Genomic DNA, 16189 nt, shown 5'->3' with positions numbered 1-16189 from the left:
CTGAACATCATTCTGTATCATTACTGTTATTTAACGTTCAAGATATTCATAATAGGCTTAAGAATGGTTCTTCCTCAGAGTGGTGAAATAACCATTTCAAATAATGCCACTCTGAAATCCTCTTCCGGTCATGAAGCCTACTTCGGTCGTACTCATTCATACAGATGGTGACCTTTTGATATCAAATAACCAGAGCATGTGGCTGTTAAGTAGTTAAGAAAGATATTAATTCTCAAGATCCATTTTATTCTAAAAAGTCTTAATCGAGGGACATAAAGCATGTGCTGATTTTTTGGGGAAAACAAAGCTAGCCCAGTCAACCCTGCTGATTTTAGACCTATCTCTGTCCTCAATGTTCTAGACACAAATACTGAGGATTAAGTGTAATACATCCAAATGGCCATGATTTAGGGAACTATAAATTGGGCAGTTTTGTGCTATTAGGCACAAGGCCAGGGCACAATATGAAGGCACAATATGAAAAGCATCAGTGAGTCCTCACTGGAAGAAAGTCACAGGACCCATCAAACAAAGCTAGTTGTACTTAACTTGTCATCAGTCTTTAATACTGTGAATCACAGTTATCTGAATTATTGTATGGGAGCATCTGGTCAGAATCTGAATGTTTGACAATTGAATGCAATTCTAAAATGGTAACTGCCCAGTTTCTGATACAGCATTTAATAGCAGGAATGTGTAAAGTTCATCTTCTCCTGCAAAGAGAAATGCAAAATAGCAAACTCCCAACATTGTTGTATGTGATAATGTGGGTATATCAAGTTGTGTTTTTTTACTGAGCTTTTTTTTTTGTAAAACAGGTCTCCTTTTTTACAGCTTTGTGAACATCCCTAGCCAATATATGATTCAACATATTCTTAAGCAAACTTACTTTTAGCAGAAGAGGCAGAGCAAGCTATGATGATGTAAGAACTAAGGGGCTCATTACGATTGTGGCGAATCCGCCATCGGCAGCCTGCCGGTGGCGGATTCACTGCCAAATTGCAGCCATTCTCTGCCTGCCAAATTATGATGGCAGGCGGTTTGCTGGCGGATGGGAATTCCGTCCGCCATGGGTCCATCACAGGCGATCGTTCAGATTGTCTGGCGGACCCGCAAAGCATACCTAGAATGGTGGCGTGCCTAACAGGCAGCATCCACCATATTAGGATGCTTCATCTCCACAAGCCTTAATTGGCGGTTCACCCGTCATTCAAAGGCTGGTGAAGATAGACTTTGGGGGCCCGTTGCGGGCCCCCCTTTAGCAGGGGCACTTCCCTACTGCACATTTCCCTTCACTATGTGGCAGACACCAAATGGTGCCTGCCACGTAGTGCAGGCAAATGCAAACCCTGCATTTTAACCATTGCGGTGGGTGCTGCAGCCTGTAGCACTCACCGCAATGGTAAACATGCCCAATGCGACCGCCACTGTGGCAGTCGCATTGTGATTCCATGGGGGGGGACCGCCGCCATATAGGCAGACGGTCCCAATTCCTGTGACGATGGCAGATGGACTCAAGTCCGTCCGCCATCGTAATGAGCCCCTAAGTAATGTCATTAAACTGGAAAGCTGTTTATATTCCAATTTCCCACAAACACTGCATAAAATATAGTTTGCATATTTTGCTTACCTTCTGATAGCATAAAGATTGAACAATTGGATTACTAAATCATGCAGTTTTAGGGAGCCATTGTTAGGAAAAACCTCTTTGTGAATCTACTGAAATAATCCACCAACCAGAAGTGTGTCAACATTCCTAAAAAGCTATGCTCTTGCAGTATTAGCTTAGTGTTATAGATACACTAAAACTATTAACAATTCCACCACTGATACCACGCACTTCTCTCTGTGTACCCATGTGTCTTCCCCAGTGCTCTTCTAAGCATCTGTTTCTACCTGTGTGCATATAATCTGCCTTAGAGTGACATAGGCAGTAAGTATAAATCTGCATCCCACATTAGGTTTGTGTGAGCCTATGTCTTGTTTAACAGGGAGTAATATTCAAACTTTAATGACTTGTAAATGGTGCACCATTTAATTTTCAACATACACAATCATGCCTCCCCCCAGGCTTATGCTATTTCCATGCAATGGATTGCACATACACACTCAGTAACTCTATGCTGCATATGACAATAGCATTATCAGTTATGTCATTAATGATGTTAATTGAGATGTGATCAGTGATGTGATCAGTTATGTCATGTAATATATCATGAGTGAATATATATTACAAAGTGTCAGGTGCCACTCTGTAGCTATAGCTAGGGTTGCCAGAGATAGGAATCCCTCAGATTTGTGATCGTTAATAACTTTGTGCCCATTTGACAAATCTTCACAGAGCTTTGCAGAACAATATCTTTTTCTACATTCACAGATGATGAAAAGTTTTGCAGTCATTTGTCAAGGGGGTGTAAAGAGAAAAGGGGGTCCCATAACATGTTTTTCCCCAATGCATTTTTCCATAGAGTGTACTCTAGTCTTTCTACTATGGGAAGAAACATTTGAGGGAAAATCACTGTGCTTTACTGTTTTTATTCCATTTTTCTCCTATGAGGATGGGGAGCACATAGGCTAGTTTTGCTTTCCTAGGGCCTACAAATACCAGACACGCACCAAAGTCCACTGTAACTTATGTGAGAAGAAGTCATATTTGTACTGCTTTTGGGTCCTCCAGAAGTTTAATATTTCTCTTAGTCAGCTCACAACTGGACTGACCCTGTCAGGCTGAATTAATGACCGTCCTCCCCAAGCTGTAGCATCAGAGGCCCAGGCCCTGCACAACAAGCATTCCAAGGGCGAAGGCCTCCACTCCAAGAAGAGAAGATGGGTGGAGCTACAGGTTCATCCATCAGCAGCTGTCACCTGGTGCCAGGCACCAAGCTGCTCTGGAGGGAAGGCAGCGAGGGGAGAAGAGACTCTCAGATACCATGTGGCATGAGACCCCTGGACGACGCCATTTTGAACAAACCCAGAGGCCTGGGCAGGAAGGAGGGAGCAGGGGCAGAGAAGTGATGTGACGCTGTGTGATAGGGCAAACAGACTTCCTGCCAGCCCCCTCCCCAATTCTTTAAAAGAGTTTGCACAGGAAGAGGATGTGCTGGAGTGTGCTCTGCTGAGGACGACTGGTGCTGGAGCCTGGCACCATGGACAGCTGGAAAGAAGAACCTCCAGACAGTCCCAGGACCCTGACATGTACCACAAGGGGAGACCAGGACCAGTGAGCAGAATCCTGGGCCTCTGCACAAGGGGAAGAGAGGCCCAGGAAGAGAGCCAGGTGAAAGGCTGGTGTAGGGAGCCAGTGAAGATTGCTGCATTCACCCTCCTGGAAAGCAAGAGGGTGAAGGAAAGGGCTCCGAGTGTCTGGGGAGCGCCACCAGGAGCAAGAAGAGGCCAGGATCGTGAAGATCGGTCCCCTGGGGGCTGAGATATTACCCCCAGAAGGTAGGTGACCTTTGACCTTTACTGGGACCGACGTTGAAGCGTGTGGGGCTCTGCCGCCGGTCCAATATGCGCCCTCGACGTGGGTCAGGTCCCGGGGGCTGCCCCCGGAGAAAGTCAAGCTGGGGAGTGCCGTCGCGCTCCCCATGAATATGCCCAAAAGGGGTGCCAGGAGCCCACCCTGGCCCCCGGTGATGGCGCTGAAGAGGAGGGGGCACGCCATAGCACAACCGCCCTCGCGGGTTCCCCGTGAAGATTCCCCGAACTCCGGACCCTGACGCACCAAAGCCAAGCCGGGAAGCACCGTCATGCTCCCCATGATGGTGAACCTGTGGGGGGGCCTGGGCCCCCGAAGTGAAGGAGAGATGGGGCAGTGCCGTTGCACTCCCCTGTGGTAGCAGGAAGGCCCCCTGGAGCGGGGAAGCAGCCTCGCGTCTGCTGCCGGTGTGAGGTCTCCGAGTGGCTCTCCACCGAGGAGGCCAAAAGGGGGACCCGGGTGGGACCGGGGCCCCAAAGGAGGTGAGAGGTGCCCGGCTGGAGTTGGGCCAACAAAAACAGCATGAGCAGCCGGGGGTGGGTTCCCCGAGCTGCAGCACTCACCTGGGGGTCCGGGTGGGACTGACCTCTCCAACTCAGGAAAGATGGGGCCAGAGGCCCCAAACGCGTCTCTCCCTGCGCAGCGGGGGAGCCGCTGCTACGATATGCATGGTGCCGGAGCACCTCGACCCATTATGCTTTGCAGGCCTGAGCCAGCCTGCAGAACAAAGACTGTTTTTCTGCGTGAGGTGGCCCCAGGAGGACAGGATCACCACGACATGCGTGCCAAGGTGCAGGGGGAGCTGCAGGAGCAACGCAGTCTCCCCCAGCACGATAATGGAAAGTCCCCCCTAAGTCTCTGGGGACTTAGAAAGAATAACCCCTCAAGGGCACAGCCAGCAATCCAAGCATTCTGAGGCTGGAACTTTGTTATGCAGCAGGGGTGCATTACGGACTGCACCAAGGTATGAAGGTCTGAGTTCGGGATGTCTGGAAAAGGGGATCCCCTGGCGGTAAAAAGGTGTAATTGCACCAGAAATGCATTTACTAATGTTATTTCTTTTTAGAGGGACTGAAAGTCACGTGTTATTTGAAGTACCTGTGTAAGGTGGAGTCATAGGTGGGGTTATGTTGCCAGACATTCCTGCTAGGGTGTCCGACTGTAAATGCTTAATCCTGTGATGCCTTTTAGAGGCGGTGATTGCAATGCATTCCAACTGTTATCATCTATGAAAAGTACCTCATTTAAAGTGATGCCCAAACATGTATTCTTGCTACTGTGTTAGGGGAAGGACAACCCAGGCTATTAGCCACTAAAATGTAGAGGTGTATACTGTATGGTCAGTACGAGATGCTCAGTCAGGGTTATGTGTCCCTAGGGCAGGTGTACCTATTTTTAATGCTTGTTGAGATGATGGGGTGGGTCGCCACTGGGATGGTGCCAGTTTACAAGGCCCTCACTCCAGGTTGTGTCAACCCACTGCATTAGGGGGCAAGAGGATGTGCATACATGGGAGTGGTGGTACTAGATCCCACCCCACTGGATGGGGGGAGATGTTATGCAATGTCACAAAGTAATTCCAACAGCTTATGTATATTTGTAAATTGGTGCATAGTATTAAGTAGTGTGTGTGTTTAATAAATGTACTCTAAGTTTTATAACGCTAAGTACAGACTGGACAATCAATTATTGAGTGTTATTTCTGTGCACCTGGAATGGTGATTACTAGCCCACACCACCTCCCTAGAGTAAGCCTTAGACTGCTCTGCAACGCTACCCTCTGAGAGTCAAGCGCTACAATAGGGGGCTTGGTTCCCAGTGAAGGACAAATGTGATATGTTATTTGTGCAGGCCTCACAGATACTGCCTCGTTTTTCAACAACATCACTCTACGATACTCAATGCCATTGTGCGACACTCTACTCTACTGTATGTTACTCTAAAACACTATGCTCCATTTTAGGACACATTACGAAACTTCCTGTATGCCACTAAATCTCACTTTACTTCCTTTTACGCCACTCTGCTCTACTCCACTCTACTCTATACCACTCCACACAACTCTATGCCACTCAACTCTACGACACTATATAACACTCCAGTCTACCACATTCTACAGCCCTTGTTTTTTTAATTGAATATGTGCCTGTGTGTATGTGTGTGTGCATGTGCATGTGTCTGTTTGTGGTATGTATTTACACACACATACATTTATAAAGAGAGAAAAGTAGTTCCACTCAAACATTAACCTCCCTGCATATAAAAACCTGTGAATTAGAAGTCTTAAAATGTGCCTCCGATGTAAAGATTCCTGATGAACAGCTTGCATAGTAACTGTACCATACCCCTCTACAGATAAAGCCACAGAGCAACCATGGTTTATGCCATTGCTACGAGCAGCCGAGGGTAGGTGATAATATAATATAGATATAACCACTCAAAAACGTTCTACATTCATGTTATGGCAGAAGCGTGTGTACTAAAGCCGTTGTTGGACATTCAATTTTTTGAATTCTTCAGGAATAATGTTGTTATAACATCATTTTTATTATGCTTAGCCCATGCTAATTCTAGTGAACATGAATTGCCATGCCATGTACCATATGTGCAACTCTGTAGCATGGCACTAGAATAATGTATCATCTTAATGTGTCACATTATTAAGACGATGGTCTAAGGAAAGTGATAGTTTTGCCTGTCTGAAGTTATCAGATAATTCTTGTGCTGTTAGTGTTTGGGGTTATAGCAACATGCATCATGCTATTCCAGGGTGTGAGCAGACCTACCTACATTCAAATTAGGCTACAATGTTCTAGAGATCACTATGTCCCCATATGTATGTATAGCATGAAGTTCTTTGTGGTCCACACAGCTAATTATATTATGCAGAAAATGCTGCTACATTGCACAACAGTACTCTCCATTTGCCTGTGTGCAACAGATTAATTTTCTAATGCTCTTACTGTGATCTCATTCAGAACTAACATCCCTAAAGTGAAAGCATGAAGTAAATACCACTTCAGCATGTACAATCAATTCAGCAAAAAAAGTTGTGTTTTTACAATTTTGTGTTCTTTGGAGGTAATAGTGTTCGTAATCTTATCTAGCTTGCAGTCAAGGTCTCCGAGATGCTGTTCAGGTCACCTAATTTGTGCTGATGTTTGACAATTAAAAGCATTCATATATCAACATAAAATACATAGAATTACAGATGTGTAACTGTGAATTATGGAGATGTTTTTTACTGAGTGGGTCTGAGTGACATCAAATAGACAACAAGTAGTGAAAAACATCCCTGTAAGTAGTGGCTGAGGAGCCTCTCCCCTTACGTTTTAGGAAGTCCTGTAAAAACAGCATTTCAGTAGTTGATCAAAGAATCAACACTGCTTGATCTAGGCTGATTTTGTGGGGAGGTGTAATTGGGGAAGAATGCATTTTCGGTGGTTGCAATGACCTGGGGAATTAAGGAGAGATTGCTATAAGCATCAAACTGAAATTCTACACCTTCTGAACTGCTATTGGAAAGGGCCTAGTGAGTCAGCTGAATGGGGATAAGAGGAGTCCACCTGGCAATAAGCAGTATCTCCATAACCTGACCATTGGTGTAGAGTCAGTTGTACTGAACCTAGTGTGGTACATTTCACAGGTAGTTAGTCACTTGTTAGTGTGCCATAAACCTCTCTTCCAGTTTGAGACCAATCCATGTGTCAATAGCAAGAGCTGGGTGCATGTGGAAAGCTACCAGGGTGCAGGTCAGCGGGCCATGTAGAAGGTGAATGAGATTGTCAGGGTGCTAATTCTTTAATAATTCTACATTTCATACAAATTATTACACATACGCCCACATTTTATTTACTGTATTTATTAAACAATAACTAAAAACATACATGAGCAGACCTCCAATTCTAGGTGAACACTATTATTTATTTGCACAGCATGTTGCGTTCTATAGTATCAAACATTGGCTGGGTTTCCAGTAGGCAGTGTGTACATGCTTGGTTTTGGTGACATGGGTAGTGCAAGTGCTTTCAGATAAATTTGATTGTTGCTAAGCTGTGGTCATAGGATTGACTGTAAGTCACTCATGAGGTTGTTTGTTTCAATGATTTTGAGGTGAGTTCAGAGTTATCCAGGTACCACTGTTTCTAGTGGATTTGTAATTTAAAGTAGACCCAAGGCAGGTCTGCAGTTAGTTACAGTCTTATAGTGGTGGGGAAATTATTGAATATTTAAAATTGTAAGGAACTTTTGCCCCGGAGATTTAGGGCCCGATTACGATGTCGGGGGGAAAGACCGCGGGTCGTAGGCTCTCCGCCCTACATCGTAGTTTTAAAGTCCGACCACCGCATTAGGATGACAACGGTTGGAGTTTAAAATGATGGGGTAATCCTCAGTGGTTCTGATGGTCGGTAGGGCCTTTCCACCGTCGGGATTATGATGCCGGTTTCCAACAGCCAATCTATGTCGACCTTTACAATATGGAATGGTTGTCGGAAACTGACTTTGGGGGCCTCTAGCAGGGCCCCCTTCCCCCTGGCCCTCCTCATTTGGGCCTGGGGGGCACCCCCTCAACATCCCTGCACCGTGTGGCTGGCACCTCATGGGAACTACAGTGAGGTGCCTGCCACATGGTGAAGGGATGTTTATAAACTTCCATTCTGCAATGAGAGCGTGTGCTCCGGGCGTTATCAGGCCGCAGCACAAGCTTCCATTGAAAATTGGAAGTTTCTGACCACACTACGTGCAGTCACATCCTAATTAGGAATGTGGAACTGCCAATCCATGGTCGGGCTGTTCCTTTCCCACAACGGTGTGGTCCACCCGACATCGTAATGATGGCCTAAATGTTAATGAGCTTACCTTTGGTACATTGGATAGGTGCTGTCCTTACAGATGAAGGAAGCAGTGAAGTTCAAGAGACCAGCAGAAGGTAGGATGGTATCCAGATATTTATTTTAGATGAATTTGAAAGATACAGTCATGCAGGACCCTATCCACATCGATCCTTTCCTCTCCCACCTCCAGCCCACATTTGAATCATGACATTTCACCCTAAGAATGCTAGTACTCAAAGGTTCTACATCCTGCCCATGAACACCACACACCTTCATCTTTACAGACAAATATATTTACAATACACTTATATAGTTGCATTACAATACACTTACAATGTTGAATAAATATATTCAAGAACAAACTCCGAAGGAATTCTAGGCTCATATACGTTGACTCTTCCGGTTTACTTATATTTTATCCAAATCACAAGAATCACAAATTTTCATCTCATCTGCCATTTCTCACATTTGTTTCATATGACCCAGGCACAGCCTTCTCTATATTATATTTTGCCACCCTACTAAAATTCCAAATTCTGGGACCATTCGTTTTGACTGCATTCTTAAATATCTTTATCACCTTCATAGGTCGATTGAACTTAGAAACAATTCCTTCTTTGAGAGGATTCCTGATGATCTTCACCCAGTTTTCTTTTGCCACAATCCATTTTTTCTCCATTTCTTTCTCCTGTCAATTGGGTTCACTGACAAAATATCGACCCTCAAAATAACACCATACCAAATATTGTGACCAAAATATAGATGTCAAAAATATCGTAATCCTATACTTATATTGGTCTGTACAAAGATATCCCTAAAAAAATTGTTCTCATAAATATTGTTTTCAAAATATATATACATTAAATTATTAAATATATTTAAAAGTAACACTGCCTTAAAAAGTAGATTTAATATATATTTTAACAAATATAACACATAAACCTAATTTAAAAAAAGTTAAACACACATATATAATATTAAATTAATATTTATATATATATATATATATAAATAACTAATATAAAAATATAACAAATAAATATATATCTATACATACACATATAACAATAACATAAAGGGCCTCATTTGGATGTCGGTCAGAAAGCCTCTGACCCCAGGTTGTAGGCTTTCCGACAGACATCCAAGGTTTGACTTCCGACATTACATTGTAGGCAGTCGGAAGTCAAACCGGCTGGTCATTCTGGCTGGCTTTTGACAGGCTTAAGGAGCTTGTCGGCCAGTCGGTACCGGCATGTAATCCCTTAAGGACGGCATTTACACCTCCAGGATTATGATGTCGGTTTCCCACAGGCTTGTCATATCTGGCTTTCTGAATTGAAAAGCCTGTTGGAAAGTGACTCTGGGGACCACTAGCAGGGCCCCCATGCCTCCATGGCAACAGGTTCAGTGCCTGCCCCCCTGTAAATCCCTGCACCGTGTGCCTGCCATACAGTGCAGGGATTTATACAAATTCCCATTTCTCTATGGGAGCTTGTGCTGAAGGCAAAAACCGCCTGAAGCACAAACTCCCTTAGAGAAATGGGAGTTTGTGACCGCACCATGTGAAGTCGCATTGTAATTATGCAGTTGGTTCCAACACCAAAACGGTGTCTGACATCGTAATAAGGCCCAAAATCTTTAAAAAACAAACCATTCTAATTAAATTAAAACACTAAACAACGTCAAATTTTGTAAAAATGTATTACGCATTAAAAACATTAATAATTATAAATATTATAATTTTAAATAAACAAAAAGATAATAATATAAATTATAAGAATATAAACCGAATTATAAATTATAATTTAATACTTATACTATTCCTCCTACAATTTATACAACACTTTGCAAACTAATATAGTAAATATATACAAAGGGGCCGATTCCGATCTCGCTCGGAAGGGCACCGAATCGGGTTCGACCGGAAAAACTACGAGCCGTACGCGTGTTATCCGGCCGACTCGTACAGCTGTACGAGCGAGCAAATACGAGCTACATTAAATTCACCGACCGAGTCGTTTCCGGGTCCGAACCGCTCCGTACGTCCCGGTCGGAAGCTAACTGTGGCATGCAATGGATGCGATTTACAACCGAGCCAGTACGATGCACGCATCGGACAGCCTGTGTGAGCCAGAGTGTCCTTCTCGCAAAAGCTCCCGGAGTCTGACTTTGGGGGGCCGCGTCGGACCCCCTGACACCCACAGCCCTACGACTCGGACACAGGGGGAGACCTATGGGTCTCCCCACCACAGGCATGTACGGTGCGGCGGGCACCGACGCATACCCACTGTAGGGGGCGCACTTGTTTGAGACGTACCCATTCAGTCAATGGGAGCCCATGTACGCGTCGTACGACCGGCTTCCATTGACTTCTATAGGAGTCCGACCGAACAGAGTCCGACAGCATACGTGCGCATCGTACTCGCTCGGTCGGACTGTAGGGGTCCGGCTCGGTCGGAAAACACTCCGGATCCGACTCGGTCAGAGTGCTTTCCGACCCGGATCGGAATCGGCCCCAAAATGTGCTACTCCCACTTCACACAATGCAAAAATAATAAAACTGGGTAAGATTTACAAAACTCCCTCCAGTTAATGGAACAGGAATGAAAGTGTTAGATTGCAAATAGGTAAAAGTTATTATTCCCACTCTGGTCAGTACAACAGTAGGGAAAGAGCTGGAAAGCAGAGGGGTAAAATCTTCTAATCCCACTCCAGTCAATACAACAGTAGGGAAAGTGCTAGTTAGCAGAAGGGTAAAATCTACTACCCCACTCCAATACGTGCAAAATAAAAACAAATAATAATGTTAAAGATATATCACAAATAACCACAAATATTACTATAACTAAAATACTGAAAATACTTGTTATACAAATAAATATATGTATTTAGAAATGTTTTATTGACAGAAAAATATTTATTACATACATTTAATTTAGTTAATTCCCAACTTAAAACCCACAAAACTCACAAACTGCACCTAAAACTTAACTCTAAAAAACAAAATATTTACACTGTTAATAAAAATCTTTTTCGACAAACTAATTGGCATTAATTAATGTTTAATTATGAATTCATTACAGTTAATTTACTTCCCACAATATACCCACACAAAACACACAGCACACTCATAAAATTTTACAGAAAATTATTTACACAATGAACATAATTATAAATCCACTTAATAATTAATATTAATGTAAACATTAATCATTAAAAACTTAAAATGAATTTACTCCTCACCACACACCCCTAAAAAACCCACAACCCACATCTAAAATATTTAAATAAAAAATTGCACATTTCTTATAATTAATTATCAATTAAACAAATATATTAATTTAAAACTAAATATGAATTTATTAACATTAATTAACTTCCTATCCTTTACATCTATGAATGCCACAACCCACAACTAAAATTAAACTTAAAAAATTAATTATGCAATTAAAATAAGGAATTGTCAATTAAATAATAAATAGTATTTAACAACTAATTATTAAGTATCTTAAATTAATTTACTCCCTACCCTTTACCCCTATAAACCCTACAACTAGCAGCTACAGAAAAATAGTTATACAATTAACATAATTCATTATCAATTAATTAATATTCTCAACTAATTAAACATAATTTACTTCCCCCCATTAGCACTATAAACCCCAAAACCCACACCTAAAACAAAATACACAAATAACATAATTAATTATTAATCAGTTAATATTAATTAACACCTAATTATTAATTTACATTAAAAAAATTAATAGCAAAATTGACATAATTAAATAGCAATTAAAGAAATAATGTTATATTTAAAAAATCATTATACGTATTATAATTAAATTACTTCCCACCATATGCGCCTATAAACCCACAACACGTTACGGCACGAAAAATCACTTAAGTACTACAAAAAGGTAACAAATATATTAAAAAAACATAACCAATAATTATACAATTCTTTTTAATCAGATATCTTTCAAATATATACTAAAATACATAATAATAATTCATTGTACATGCCATTTTCTTAAAGGTATCAACCAGCACAATTTTCTGATATATCGGGAACATCAAAATTACATTTCTCTAACTTCAAGGTCAGCGCACTTTCTCTTAATGTACGCAGCACTTCACACAATCTCCCATCATGGGCTCCCAGAGATGAACCATGAAGTAAAACGTTATTTTGATAGATTTTAACCCCTTCAATACCTTCAAGAACATGTTCCATTACTCTTTGGAATATTGATGATGCTGAAATGAGACCAAAAGGCATCCTCAAAATTTATAACATCCAAATGGCATTATAAAAGAAGTTAACTCTTGAGAGTGAGGACACAACTTCACCTGGTGGTACACAGATGTTAAATCTAAAGAAGAAAAATATTTGGCACTACCTAAAGTGCATAACGATTCTGTGATATTGGGCCACGGATAATGATAAAAAGAATCACACATCTGTTGAGTTCTCTCAGGTCAACGCATAACTGCACTTCCCCACTAGCCTTATGTGCCATTACTACAGTAGCAAATCACTCCGTGGCCTCCAGTCCTGGATAATCCCATTCTCCATCCAATTTTTAAACTCCAGTTTCTTGGTCTCTCACACCATGATGGGAGCATTTCTTACTTTCCCCAACTTGGGTTGTGAGTCTGCTTTAATTTTCATTAAATGAAGATAATTCTTTAAACAACCTAGCCCCTTCCTGAAAACCTTTGGAAATTACTCTTCACAATGTACACTCTTAAATTGAGAAGTTTCTGTGACTTACGGAGTAGAGCCACTGTTTTTTCTGTCACCCTGACTCAGGGCATCTCATTAGAATCAAGATAAACTGTTAAATCTTTCTAATTGAAATCAACTTATCAGAGACTTCCCTTTTATGGATACATAAATTCTCGCTGGGATCATTCTAACTCCAAATTCAATTTCTCCCCGAATTTATCCCAATAGTTTAATTGGTACCCCTCGATAACCCTTTGGTTTAATATCAGGTTTGAACAATTTAACTTTATCTCTGAGGTTCTCCACAAAGAAAAATTGAGACCAACATTTTTTTTGGTCCCGAATCAAATTACATCTCCACAGACACACCATTCACTTGTACAACTTCAAAAGGGCCCTCATTTCTGATCTACTTCACATGCAAAATATCTTCTTCACTTTAATCATCCTCAAAAGCATAATTCACCTCTCTCAAGTTTTTTTTTCATGGTTAGCTTAACAGCAATTCGTGAAGTGCACCTTTCTTCCTCAAGCTTTAAAAGGTGCCTTCCATCCTGGACATTCTTTCAAATTTGCCATTTGCCATTTCTTTACAGTTTTACATTGTTGTTTAATGGTTGTCTTACTTTTTACAACCTGGACCCTCTCATGGTCCCCACTATCATAATGAACTTTGTCCTTTCGAATAACATCTACAGAAGCTTTAGAGTGTTCAAATATTTTAGCCATACTAAGGACTTCATGTAACAAAGGATTATCCTTTTGCCACATTGGGCCTTATTATGACTTTGGAGGTCTCGGAGCAGGGCTGCCATGATGCCGCCCCACCCCGATACTTCCCTAGCCATTAATGACTACCCACCAGAGTATGACTTATTTTTAGGTCGCGCTTTAGCGGCAGCACACATGTGCTGCTCGCTCTGCGAGGCATGGAGTAGTCGAGTATGGGAGACAAGCTGCCCCCTTCTCTCCGCCCATATTTTTGATTGGTTTCTGTCTTTGTCCTTTGTAAATGCTGGTGTGTGATTCCATAATAGACTTGTTAGTCCTGCCTTAGTACGGTCATGATGTCATTTGTAACCTCCCGTGGCTGCTGTTCCCTTTACTTCGCTGTTACACGGGCGTGTACTATTTTGTTCGTAGTCAGGCCTCCTCCTCTCTCCCCCCATTGTCTGTGGTTTCTCCCCCCTTTCTCCCTACCGATGTCCATGCCTTCTTCCCCCCTGCCCTCCCATTGTCCGTGATTCTAAGTTCTGTATACAATAAAGGACCTGTTCACACAGTGAGCATTTAGTTCATATATCCATTGCAGTTGTCATCTAATTTTAGACAAACTGTAGAGCAAGTGATAATGTCATCTATGCTACTTATAGGTATGGCTCACTAATCAAAGAAAAGACAAAGCTTATTCAAACGAGATAAGAAAAAGGCTGTCTTTTTATCCAACAATAATATCTACAAACACCCACATGTAGTAAAAAAAGTGTGAGAAAGGAGTGATGGCGCCTCACGGTAGCAACACCACAGAGGATAAAGCAGGAAGGTACTTGCCTGCTACCTCAAGATCTCATCATCAGCTGCCACCACTCCGCAGGGAGAAAATGTGTGTAAGAGAGTATAAACAAGAGACTGGGTAATGACCCAAAACGCAAAATGCTAGGGTGTGTAACAGGAAGAAGAAAAAAGCTGTGCAGAGAACCGTGCACCATAATAGACCCCACAGTGTATGTACACCAATTTGAGTTGGTTCACACTGGCTTTCTACTTTTTATTCTATGCTGTGTGACCACTCATATATAAAAAATGCCGACATGTTTCATTGCCATTTGGAAAAACTCACGGCAACTTCTTCAGGGCGTGGGGTATTATCATTTCACCCTTTAGCCTTGCTTGATCAATTAAAAGCAGTTCGGGATATTGCCCATTGTGGGCATACCTTTACCCTCGAGCTTTTGTGTATGTGGCGGCGGTCACTTGTTCAAGGCTCATCCCCTCGACTCCTATCGTGAGTCGATATTGCGTCCGTGTCCGGCATTCACTCAGCACTGCAGTTGGCAAGTGATGTTAAAAGTAGTGCCTGAGATATATCGTTCTTAATGTCATTGAAACATACTGTTTGCTCTTGATATCAGAAAATGTCATATTCTTCTTCAATAATATTTGCAGCTGTTCAACCTTGGAAGCATAGTTCTCCACAAACAGTGAATAAAACTCCATTAGCCCCCAAAATGACATTAGTTGTTCCTTATATTCCAGTTCCAGTACTTTTAACAATTTCTTCAATGTGGCTGGTTTTAGGCCGAATTCCCTCCTCAGAGATTACTTGGCCTGAATATTCCACTTGCTGTTTCCCAAAGACACGTTTCTCATTCTCTACTGTCAAAACGTTTTCCCTAAGTGCCACCTGGACCTGTTTCGAGGTTTTTTCATGTTTCAATTAGTCTTTACCAAAAATTAAAATGTCATCTTCGAATACTTTAGCACCTTTTATTCCCAATAATATCATGGTAATTTCCCTTTGGAAAACAGTGGATGGACTCGTGGAACCAAAAGGCATCCCTTTGTATTGAAAACTCTCTTCTGGGGTTATGAGGGCTCTGCAGTACCTGGATTCCTTCTCCAACTTAGAGCCTGATTCCGATCCCGTTAGGAAAGCCCTCTGAATGACTCAGTTCCGGAAAGCTTTCCAAGCGAAGCGCGCTCCCGAAGTCTGTGCGACCGATTCTGATGCACCCATATAATGACGAACTTGGTTCGCTCTGACTCCCATTAAACTCTATGGGAGCCTGTATACCGAACGCATACACAGGCTTCCATTGCAAAAAGGTGTGGGTGGGGAAAAGCGTGCACCCTGTTGCGGGCACCACATGGTGCCCACCACACTATTCATGCAAGGAAAGGGGGACCCATGGGTACCCCCACAGGACCCATTTGGATGGCCCTGGGTTTACAGGGGCCTGCTACAGACCCCGAAGTCCGATTCCCACTGCCGTCTCGGCAAAACAAGTTGATACCCTATCAGAAACGTGCATCGTACTCGCACGTTCACGAGCTGGCTCCATTGCGCGGCACAATTCACCTGCATCTGTTTAATCGCATAATAATACACATCCATATTATAATCATTCTACATAGAAGGTAAATTCT

The 16189-nt window shown here is 42.3% G+C and overlaps 1 protein-coding gene across 1 annotated transcript in view; it reads left to right on the top strand.

Moving 5' to 3' along the window:
- THSD4 (thrombospondin type 1 domain containing 4) overlaps positions 1–16189 on the top strand; it is a 2089562-nt gene that overhangs the window by 1674738 nt on the left and 398635 nt on the right. The window lies entirely within an intron of this gene.

This window comes from Triturus cristatus, chromosome 3_1, assembly GCF_964204655.1.
Source record: "Triturus cristatus chromosome 3_1, aTriCri1.1, whole genome shotgun sequence".
NCBI lineage: Eukaryota > Metazoa > Chordata > Amphibia > Caudata > Salamandridae > Triturus > Triturus cristatus.
This window is presented reverse-complemented; position numbering and strand designations above follow the sequence as displayed.